The sequence below is a fragment of the Humulus lupulus genome, chromosome 5, assembly GCF_963169125.1.
Source record: "Humulus lupulus chromosome 5, drHumLupu1.1, whole genome shotgun sequence".
NCBI classification, from domain to species: Eukaryota; Viridiplantae; Streptophyta; class Magnoliopsida; order Rosales; family Cannabaceae; genus Humulus; species Humulus lupulus.
This window is the reverse complement of record NC_084797.1, coordinates 191679611-191689590: the sequence shown is the minus strand read 5'-3', so window position 1 is coordinate 191689590 and position 9980 is coordinate 191679611. Positions and strand designations below refer to the sequence as shown.

General features: G+C 39.1%; 1 long non-coding RNA gene across 1 annotated transcript; it reads left to right on the top strand.

Annotated features, from left to right (window-relative positions):
- Nucleotides 1-2948, top strand: LOC133833893 (uncharacterized). Its single transcript, XR_009893195.1, has 2 exons — nucleotides 1-138; nucleotides 2699-2948. It is a non-coding gene; the product is annotated as an uncharacterized LOC133833893 (long non-coding RNA).
- The last annotated feature ends 7032 nt before the right edge of the window (nucleotides 2949-9980 follow it).

Below are 9980 nucleotides of genomic sequence, written 5' to 3'. Positions count from 1 at the left end.
TTTGTCAAGTTTTAAGCATAGAGTTTCAAATAGCTAATTACCTATGTTGTTGGAGGAAGTTGGTTAGGGTTTTTGAAAGGTTTTGAAGGAGTCAAAGCTTATAGGAAGGTCCAAACCTTAAGCAAGAACACCAAAGAGGTAAAAAGTTTACTTTTGATGAGTTTGTTGTAGGGTTTTTAGTTTTAAGCATTATTTTGTATATCTAATGCTTAGAGTTTCTTGTTGATGATGTAATAAGGTTATGGTAGTTTTTTAATAATTTTTATGATGCATGTGTATTGATTTTTGAAAATGGGAACCAAAACCCCCAAGGGTTTTGTAGGATACCCTAAAACAAAACATGTTTTAAGCTGTGACTTCCAAGGGGTCAAGTAGCCACTGTATATTGTTTTTGTAAAATTAAATTGTACTGTTATGTTGTTGAGATTGAGTACATAAAATTGAGCTTTTGAAACACTAAAAAATATTTAGAAATGAGTAAGTTATGCTATTTCAAAGTTTAGGTAAAAAACTGTTTTTTCGTATTCTCATTTTCGGAACCAAGTTTGGACAGCCACTGTATAGGGAAAATGAACCCAGTTTTTTCTAAAATTTTGTGGACATATTTCTGGCATAACCTATTAGTCCACTGTAAAATTTGGTAAGAAAATATGGAACGGTTTGAAAGTTATTAACTGTCAAAGTTTGGAAAAAATAAGGACTTGAAAATAAGGTCATTTTTACCTCATTGTTGGAAAATGATTTCACCAATCAAAAATGCTCATTTTGACCTAAGATTTTACAAAGACCTAAATGGCATAACAAAAATGGAATTGGGAAATTTTGGTAACAATTGGGTAAGTAAATTTCAAGTTATGAACTAACGAAGTATGTAGTTAAAAATGTGAAAAATAGGTTTTTCACACTTAGTGTAAAAATGAGATTTTGGAACATAAGGTAAAAAGTAAAATTTTGTTTATTTCAAGATATAAATTGGTAAGTCTTGAAATCATATTTTCACTAAAATTACCCCTTTGAGTTTAAATGAATTATTTTTCTAGTAAGTAAAATTGATTAATTGCTTTTGGGAAAATTAATTAGTCAATATGAGAAATTTATAACGGTTTTCCTAATTAAGACAAATTAGGCAATTTTCTTAAAACGGTTTTTAGATATTAAAACCTTAAGAAAAATAAAAGGAAAATTTAAAGAGTTTATTTTCTTTAAAAATAATTAAGGAATTTATTTGTATTTTCTGGATATAATACCGGCTAAAATCTTACATATTTTAACCGACTAGTCGAAAGTGCGGGTTCATAGTGATACCTTGAAAGAGTAAGATTTTTAGCGGGTTGTGGGGAAATACCATTGTGATACCCGAGCCTAGGTATCGAGACCTTAGGATAGGTCTCCCCGAGACTTAGGGTTTAGTCTCGAATATTTTGTATAACTTTCCTTAATAGGTTTAAAACCAAATAAGGATTATAAATCCTTACAAATGACTTTTATTAAAATGACCAAACTGCCCAAAATAATAATAATGAATTATTAGTGCCATAATTAATCCGAGTATACTGTATGGATAACTACAGTATTGGCTAAGCGTAACTGGACTGAACGTTGGAGGGTGAAAACTTGCTGAGCGCTAAGGACTCCAAGTAAGTCAACTTATATTGTATGGCTGCAACATGAAATGATTATTGTCTTGTATGTTAGTATAGGGATACATGCACATATATAGGCTGTCATAGAAAGTTGCTTAGAGACGTTTGTCTAGTGAGTGCTGATTTAGAAAATATGAACGGTAGAAGTCCGTCATATCCTAGACGGTTGATCCCCGTCACACTGCTTGATTTTATTTATGTCTGGTTCATTACCGCGACGAGTGGCCATGAGATGAGGATAAGCTGGTTAAACCTAGGGGTGCCAAGATAAATGGGACCTAGGGGCCCTCATGCTTACTTAATCATTGGACGGTTAGAATCCGAGCAAGTGCTCTGATAAGTTATTCCCGGATAGCAGCCGTGAATATTGGCCATTCCGTGAGAGTGCCTAGAGATACTAGGGGTTGCCAAGATAGAGTGAGGTTGAACACCCTAGGGGCAGCTGCTCACCAGCCCCACTGATTAACATAGAAGTCTCCGTAAAACCGTGTAAATTGGATTACGCTCTTGGATAAGTAGCGATGCCCTAGGTAACACGATAGTTACCCTTGATGAGAATATTTATTGGCTAGATCTTAGTGTGGAGACTCGGTTCTCTTTTATAGATTAGCAATTATGTTGGAGGGCGCGTTACGTCTGAATTGTTGGAAATTGTCGAGCGTTGGTCTCGAATTATATGGTGATATAATATATCTGCTTGCTCTGGGATTTTCTGAGTTCAGGGATATAATTGTTGATAAGATATAGTTGTGATATAATATATCTGCTTGCTCTGGGATTTTCTGAGTGCAGGGATATATTTGTTGATAAGATATAGTTGTGATATAATATATCTGCTTGTTCTGGGATTTTTCTGAGTGCAGGATTTTTATCTAGATATGAATTAATTTATCCTTGGTTATCAGGCATGACCATAAGTTTGCCAGGACGCTTTAGCGTTCTTGAAATTGATTGTGTAGGGTCCGGATGGGTCCGAAACCCTAATTCTCTACATGCTTTTTTTGAAAGTTGATCTTACTAAGCGTTTTCGCTTACCTAGTTGTTTCATGTTGTAGGTAAGTGCAAGGGCAAGGCAGAGCAGTGAGCGCTGGAGTCTTCCTTGCAAATGTACATGTGGACCGACCTTTTGGGAAGCCGTTTTATTTTTGGAAATGTTGTGTAATTTTCCTAAACAAGGCTCACTCTACTCTTTATAAAATATGTTTGTAACTAAATGTTAAGTATGGCCATACGACTTTTTAAAAAGTTTTTTTTTATATGGGTTTTTGAGACATTTTGTTAAATGAAAACATTTATATTTCCGCATTATCGAGTCTTGAAAATCCGGGTCGTTACAGCCTCAATTCAAAATCCACTAACAAGTGTTTCCCATTTTACAACTTGCGAAGGAGAAACAAGAATTTTGAATGGGTCGAAGAATGCGAACAGGCATTTCGTGACCTAAAAGCGCATCTGGCTGAACCCCCCATACTATAAAAACCATCGTCAGGGGAATGATTGTTTCTATATCTGACCGTGATGAAAAATGCAGCCAGTGTTGTGTTAGTTTGAAAGAAAATCAGGCGCAAAAACCCATGTATTATGTAAGTAAAAGACTTCTCGGAGCTGAGTCCCAATATCAATTGATAGAAAAGCTCGTGTTCGGTCTTATTTTGGCTTCAAGGAAGCTCAAACCATATTTCCAGTCCCATTCTATCCATGTCTTAACCGACAAACCTTTAAGGCAGGTTTTACAAAATCCTGAAACTTCGGGACGTCTACTAAAATGGGCCATCAAACTCAGCCAGTTCGAAATATTATATATGCCACGGAGAACAATCAAGAGTCAAGCCCTCGCTGATTTTGTGGCTGAGTGCACAGGTTTTCAAGACGAGCCGATAAGGGAACCAATGAAGGAATTGTGGAAAATATTTGTTGATGGATCCTCTAATGAAAACGGATCAGGAGCTGGGATAATTTTAATCTCACTTAAAGATAATTGATTCCATACAACTCTCAGGTTCAGAGTCGAAGCATCCAACAATGAAACCAAATGTGAGGCCTTATTGGCAAGGCTAAGGGTGGTTAAAGAGCTAAAAGCAAAAGCCATCCAATGTTATAGTGATTCTCAGCTAGTCAATCAGATATTGGGAGAATACCAAGCTCACAGTATCAAGATGGCAGCCTACTTAGCCAAGGTTAAGGGCGATTTGTCTGAATTCGAGTTTAGCTCCATTGAACAAGTACCCCGTGAGCAGAATTCCAATGCTAATGCTCTGGCTCAACTTGCTACCACCAAAGAGGCAGATACACTGAATGTAGTTCTGGTGGAGTTTTCAGAAAGCCTGGGTATAATAACAGAAATAGTTGAGGTCACAATGATTGACATAAAACCAACTTAGATGACCCCCATAGTGGAGTATCTCACAACCTAAAAGTTGCCTGACGATTGAAAGGAAGCAAGAAAGTTGTTGTATCAAGCTCCAAAATATGTTATGGTTAAAGGGATTCTATATCGACAAAGGCAAGCACTACTTCTCCTACGATGTGTTCTGCTCGAGGAATCATAGACCATTTTGCAAGAAATATAGGAAGGCTTCTGCGGAGACCATGCTGGGGGGGAAAACCTAGCTCTGAAGGTACTGAGATAGAGCTATTTTTGGCCCACGTTGATAAAGGGCTCGATCTTGTATGTGAAGAAATGTGACAAATGCCAACGCTTTGCCATAGTTGCCCGAGCTACTCCCATCGAGCTAACCATGATCTCATCATCTTGGTCGTTTGCAGTATGGGGAATTGACTTGATTGGTTCTTTGTCGACAGGAAAAGGAGGAGTTTGTTATGCTGTTGTCGCCATTGATTACTTCACGAAGTGGGTAGAGGCTGAACCTCTAGAAACCATCACCTTAAAGAGAGTCTTGGATTTTGTTGTAAATAATATCATATGTCGATTTGGGCTGCCGAAAAAGTTTGTATCTGACAACGGGACTCAATTCAATAGTGATCTCTTCACAAACTTTTGTGAAAAATATGGCATAACTAAGAGTTTCTCATCGGTAGAATACACACAGGCCAATGGGCAGGTCGAGGCCATAAACAGGACCCTGAAGGAGAGCTTGAAGAAACGATTAGACGAAGCCAATGGATTATGGCCTGAGTAGCTCCCGCAAGTACTTTAGGCCTATCAGGCCACATATCGAACCTCCATGGGACATACCCCTTTTTCTCTGACCTTTGGAAGCGAAGCTATGCTCCCAATTGAGGCGCTAGTGACGACCCACAGACTAAAGACCTTCGATCAAGATCAGAACCACGAGCTACTTAGTGCATCCCTTAATCTAATCAAGGAAAAATGGGAGGCAACGCAATTAAAACTCGCCCATTATTAGTAGAAAATCACTCGTTATTTCAATTCGAAGGTAAAAGGACGCAGACTTGGGTTAGATGATTTGGTTCTCCGAAGGATGTGTTTGGCAAGTAAAGATCCCAAGGACGGTGTGTTAGGGCCGAACTGGGAAGGACCATACCAGATCATGGAGATCCTGTGTGAAGGGACTTTCAAGCTAGCCTGGTTAAGTGGAGAAGTAGTTCCACGGATCTGGAATGCCCTACACCTCAAAAAGTATTATCAATTATTTTGTTGTCTTTGATGTTTTCGGAATTACCGTTTATGTAAGGCTTATCTATAAAAGCCATTTTATTTTAATGACAATTGAATTATTACATACTCAATTTTATCATTTTGTTATGGCGGGCTCACTTTGTAAAAGCAACCCATAACATTTATAAGTTCTGGTTGCTTGAAGGGCACATAACTAAAGAGAGTTTTTCAAAAGAAGCCTATTCGGATGAAATCTGAAACTTAGAGTTTGGGAAAATTGATTATTCAACGGCTTTTTAAAGCTCAGATTTTAAATATTCCTAACACGAACTAAGTTTGAGAAATTTATGAAAATAAAACTTCTGGATACAACCAGGTTCAAGGCCTGATTCCTAACACGTAACAATGCTATTAAGCCTACTAAAACCCCTGGATACGACCAAGTCCGAGGCCTGATTTCTAATAGGTATGACACAATTAGGTGGGAAAAATCTTGGATACAACTAAGATATCGACTAAAAATTAGTTAGTCGAGTCATGAAAAATCTATCCCAATCTAAAAACAACCCCTAAGATTTCGAGTGTACAAGAATCCAAGGATTCACAAACAAGAGCGAATAATAAACTAAGGGGAACATGAATAGATCCTAAATTAAATATGTATTAAAAAATATATAGTTATCTCAATGAGAAAAAACCTCGACCTGAGCCTCAAAGGCAATTGTTTTGATCCCTAGGGACTTAGTTACAAAGCATAGAAAAAAAATCATCATTGGGGTCCGTCGACTCGCTCGGAGGAGGTCACTTCCTCACCATCTCCTTTAGTAGCATCAGAAGCTCCGGTTGTCTCTGAGGGTTCTTATGATAATAGAATCTTGAACTTGGCATGATATGGTTCCCAAAACCCTTGCTGCATGAAGGTGAAGCTCCCGTCTTGGTTGAAAGCCCAACAACAGTAGAGCATCTCCTCCATTTTATTCAAAGACTCTGTCATCTCTGACCTCGCCCTATCAACCTCCCCCTTGCCTTTAGCCTCGACCTCATCAAGTTTCTTTCTGAGCCCCTAATTCTCGTCCTACAGCTGGACCAGACAAAGACTCACTTCCACGACCTGGTTCTTAGCCATTCGCTCGCCTTCCTTTGCAACTCACTCGCTCTCCTGGGAGGAAACCAGGGCAGCATTGGCAAACTACTCGCTCTCTTGGGTGGCTCTCAGTACAGCTTGGAGCTCCACATTCCTAGCTCGAGAAGGGCTCACAGTGAGGCTCATCCCCACAGTGAGGCTCTCAGGAGTACGCTCCTCCATCCGCCTCAGATCCTTGACATTTGCTCTATAGGCGTGACCCACCATATGGCTAGCCATCTCGTATACAGTCCCCCGAAATACCTCGAGGATCCTTGCCAGATCGAGTGGCTTTACTGGGATCTAAATGGAGGGGGGCTCGCCTTGGATCACTTGAGGAACTGAGGAAGTTACGTGCTGAGGAAGAGGAGGCGTAGCCTGGAGAACTGTGACTGCTGTCACTGGAGCTGGGGGTTGAGTCTTTTGTGGCTGTTCCAGAGTGGAGTTGGAACCTTTATCTTTGACTGGAGACTCAGTGAAAGTCCCAGTCTTGGGAGCATTTTTCTTTGACAATCTAAGCCTCTTCACCATGGGACCAACTCCAGCCCCACCAGCCTTGAAGGTACTCCTTAAACCTAAGGCATCTGGCAAGTCCATTTCTTCACCTAAAAAAGATCGAGTAGAAAATTTTGATATAAGAGATAATTAGTCAAAGTAAAGCAAAGACAAGAACAAGAACAAGAGCCCTACCCTCCGAGCTAGGGGAGGAGTCTACTATGACTAGCTCAGAGTTATGGGTCCTAAGGGGTTTAGGTCCTTCTTTGGGGCTAGACTCATCTACATACTGCCTAAAACCAGGGGAGAATACACCCTAACGTAAGGAAGTCCATGTCCTACGGTTTATCCCATATTCCTAAAAAATGGAGGACCTAAAATGGAGAGTGTTGTCAACCACAATGGTACATCTAGGGTAGCTATGGTCATATCATACCACCAGATGATCAACACACTGAAGGAGTGTTTTGTTTAGGTTCGGTCAGTAGGATGGCGATTAATGAGTTGATGGGGGTTGAATCAAACTAGCCTATAACTAGCAGCAGCCCGATCTAATTTTCTATAGAGGTTACCATGGCCGGAGGGGTCGACTGCTACCTCGGACGTAGCTCTCTCTGGATCAGGACCCTGATTATCTTTAGGAGCTCGCCTTTTGCGCACCAGTGATGCCACGTCTTCTTCCTCTTAGGTGTCTTCAATGGCGGGCAAGACTCCTTGAGGAGGGGGGAGCTCGGGAATAATGGGAAGTGGACCTCAGGCCTTTAGAGTCAGCGTCTGGCCCTTGCTGATCAGGTTGTAGGCCACCATGGTAGCATCTTTCACAACCTGACAGAAGTCCTTCTCCTTCAGAGGAAGACGAGACAGTGTCTTGTATTGACCCCCAAGGGTCTCAGACTGCTCTGTCCTCGTGAATATAGATGCTTAAGGAACAAACTCAGCTAGAATAATTAAACAAAAGAAAAGGAGTGAAAGTGATAATGTAATGACCCAACTAATTCTAAGACCTTGGACCATTAAAACTACTAGACATAGCTACTAATTTAAATAAAATATACATAAGGAATATTCATAACTTTATTAAAAACTCCAAAGTAAATATGGAAATACATAAATGAGCGGTATGGGATCCCATTGTTTTAAAATAAAACATAACTTTAAACTAAAGGAAATTGTTTACAAAACTAAATGCGGAAAAAGACATAAAAACATAATATAAAGAGAATAATGACGTCCTCGAATTGTCACGCAGTCCATCGAATCCCTTCATCCTTAATACACAAGCCAAGCTACCGTGAACCCTTCAACCGCCATAACTATTTTCCTGCATACATAAAAATTAAAGGAATGAGCCTAATGCCCAGCAAGGAAAATCTAATAGCATAAAACATAACAAAGGACTACAAAACATATACTATAAAACAACATATACTATAAAACTACAATGGCCATCATACTTCTTGGGGCTTGTTAACTAAGCAAGTCATATGCCCATAGATTTGTGGGGCTTGCTAGCCAAGCAATTCATATGCCCATAAATTATTGGGGCTTGCTAAAGAACTAAAGAACCATACAGAAATTAACTTAAGATTTGTGGGGCTTGCTAGCTAAGCAAGTCATATGCCCATAAAGGAAACTAAAGAACCATACAGAAATGAACTTAAGATTAGGAATACCTTTGAATGTACTAGAACCTAACTACACCTTGATATTGAAAACAAATTATTTATCTCACTTCCCAAGTGTTTATAAAGCTTAAGATGATAAAGCTTTTATCCCAACCCAAGTGTTTATCACTCTATAGTAACCCTAGCAGCTTGAAGTCTCTGAACACAGCTTGAAGAATGAGAGAAATGGTTGGGTAGTAGGTCCTATTTATAGAGTTCAAGGAGTGAAACTACCTCCTTTTAGCTTGAATAAAATAATGAATATTAATTGAAAAATATTTGAATATTCGTTCAACAGGTGCTGAAGACTCGGTCAAAACGCTCAGAGGCTAGTCAAGAGGTTAAGGAATGAATCAAGCTCGGTTTCTACAACACTTGAAAAAGTGTTCCTAGGGCCGATATATTGCCCACCCTAGGCTATATATCGCCTGGCCCTATGTCCCGAGTGCTTGTGGTTTCGATCGTGCGAAGTTGACGTGTTTTTCGTATCCCTCATGTGGCGATATATCGCCCCTATAGCTGCAATATATCGGCATACGTTGAAATATTAGACACGTAATTTCACTTTATCAGCTTAATTTGAATTGATTAATCAGGTTTGATTGAGTAATACGAGATTCCAGCAAGTCTTGGAAGGGTCTAGAGCTTCTAGAAACTTCTATTTTTGAATTATCCACTTAAAATGCTTAAGTCCTCAAATAAACAAGATTGTGACAAGTGTCATGCTGTTAATGGTCTTGGAAGATTCTAGAGTTTCTAGAACTTTCTTTTATTTAAACAATAATTAAATCCTTAAATAAACATGCACACGACAAGTGTCATGATCTTATTAATTCTATCTAAACCTTATAGTATAATAATGACATCTTTATAATTAACTATATTAATCAAACCTTATGTTATAATTAATATTCTTAAACTATAGGTTAAAGTTATAAAATCTATAAGCGTTGCTACGAATGTTCAACTAAGTCCCGACTTGAACCAAAATCCACAGTAACTATCATACTATAACTAGCTAACTATCATACTGCTGCTACTACTATCTAACTAGCTAAGTAAAGTTCTAGGACTCTACAGATAAGAGAGTTCACTTACTAAATTCATAAAGTTAGAGGACTTACGAGAGCAGTTGAAGTACTGGTGCTCACAGTTCTTGAACCCATTTGACATAAAGAACTGATCTTTATAGTCATTTGGGTGGCTGGGGAGGTCAATGGTGGATGTTGAGTTGGGGAAACAAGTGAGGTAGTAAAAGCCATCACCTCGCCCCTTCTGGTCAGGACTAGCTTTGAGGCAGAAAAAATACATAATATTCATCGGAGTGGGGACTTCCCACTCGTGCTTCAAAAACAGTTATTTTGACCCCGCCAATAGTCGATATGAGTTTGGAGGGAGCTGGAACAGAGCTAGTTTGTCATAGTTTAGGAAATCCATGAAGTACTGGTCTAGTGGGAGGAATGCACCTACCTTTA